Source organism: Hemiscyllium ocellatum, chromosome 9 (assembly GCF_020745735.1).
Source record: "Hemiscyllium ocellatum isolate sHemOce1 chromosome 9, sHemOce1.pat.X.cur, whole genome shotgun sequence".
NCBI lineage: Eukaryota > Metazoa > Chordata > Chondrichthyes > Orectolobiformes > Hemiscylliidae > Hemiscyllium > Hemiscyllium ocellatum.
The window spans coordinates 24,697,753-24,699,361 of record NC_083409.1 but is presented as its reverse complement, the minus strand read 5'-3'; the positions used below and the strand labels follow the sequence as shown (position 1 = coordinate 24,699,361).

The 1,609-nt window shown below is 53.6% G+C and overlaps 1 protein-coding gene across 5 annotated transcripts in view; it reads left to right on the top strand.

Annotated features, from left to right (window-relative positions):
• Window positions 1-1,132: 1,132 nt before the first annotated feature.
• Window positions 1,133-1,609, top strand: part of cep350 (centrosomal protein 350) — a 158,676-nt gene continuing 158,199 nt past the window's right edge. For all 5 annotated transcript variants that reach the window (XM_060830073.1, XM_060830074.1, XM_060830075.1 and 2 more), the window contains exon 1: window positions 1,133-1,230. The gene's annotated coding sequence lies outside the window, so the exon portion shown is untranslated. The remainder of the gene's footprint in view (window positions 1,231-1,609) is intronic.

The window sequence follows — 1,609 nt, the reverse complement described above, 5'->3', positions numbered from 1 at the left end:
TGCCAAGTGGGTTTAGGAGAATGGCAGTCGATCGCATTGAGGCATACAAGGTTCAGAATGGGCTTAACAGGCCAAGAGATCATTTCAGTTCCTTGGAAAATCTAAAATACGTAGAGTGCATAGTCTCAGGAAAAGGGACTGATTGTTTAGGACTGAGATGAGGAAAACCCCTGCCTCAACTCAGAGGACTGGTGGATGTTTCATCATTGGATATATTTAGGGCTGGGGTAAGACAGATGTTTGGTATCTCAGGAAATGAAGTGATATGGGAGGGGGCAGGGGTTGAAGACCAAGATTAGCAGTGTTTGAATGACAGAGCAGGCTTGATGGGCTATACAGTCTCCCCTTACTTATATGTCTGATGGATTAATGTGCAAAAATCTGTTTGTGTCTCTGAGCCATGCAATCTATAATGTGGTTTCCTTGTTCTGTCTAAATGAAGCTACTCAATTTCAATCAGGGTGCTGGCTTGCAGTATTGAGGGGTTGGTGTAGCATGGCATGAATGGCCTCAAATGGAAGAGCTAAAATCAGCCACTGAGTTCACCTTGCCCAATTTTGTTGCAGTGCGACTTCTGTTGCAGAGTGTTCTTCTGGTTGTCAATGCTTGTCTGCTGCAATGCGACAATGCACACACTCCCTTTTCTTTACAGAGTGCAGATATAGAATGAGGTTGCACTGAGGTCCTGCTCTCTGTGGAGCTGAGATGAGAAGCAATAGTAGACCATCAAAGAGTTGAGACACCTGATTGAGAGAAGAACCCTTTGAAGATCTGAGCAATGATCCCCATCCTTTCTACAGTGAGCTGGAACAGCAATGTCAAAGGTGAAGGATAGCCTGGTGCATAGTCAAGAAAGAGCTTTGAAGCACCAAATGGCTTGTGGCATTGGATGGTCACAGGAGTGGGGTCAGCAGATGGAACATTGACAGGAGGTTGGGGAGTGTCAGAGGGAAGGGTGACGAGAAGCAACAAGGACACTGTGGAGAAACGCTGAGGGGCGGGGTCAGAAGTGTTGGTGGGCGGGGTCAGGAGGAAAAGGGGTGGGGCCTAGCGGGAGAGGGGCGGGAGATCTGTTGCCAGGGTCGGGCAACCGACTTCCTCGCGAGAGTTTGTTTTGGGCCGCGACGGCTCGCGCGCAGCGGAGGATAATGGCGTCACAGAGGGCCGAAAGCGGGCGGTATTAACGGTCACCGGGAGCGCGCGGCCATGAGCGGGACAACAGCCCCTCAGGTAGGTCAGGGGAGAGAGAGGGTCCGGGGGAGAGAGGGTCCGGGGGAGAGAGGGGGGGGGAGAGAGAGAGAGAGAGACCGGGGGGGAGAGAGAGGCCGGGGGAGAGAGAGAGAGAGAGAGAGAGGCCGGGGGAGAGAGAGAGAGAGAGAGGCCGGGGGGAGAGAGAGAGAGAGAGAGAGAGGCCGGGGGGAGAGAGAGAGAGAGAGAGAGAGGCCGGGGGAGAGAGAGAGAGAGAGGCCGGGGGAGAGAGAGAGAGAGAGAGAGGCCGGGGAGAGAGAGAGAGAGAGGCCGGGGGAGAGAGAGAGAGAGAGAGAGAGGCCGGGGGAGAGAGAGAGAGAGAGAGAGAGAGGCCGGGGGAGAGAGAGAGAGAGAGAGAGTC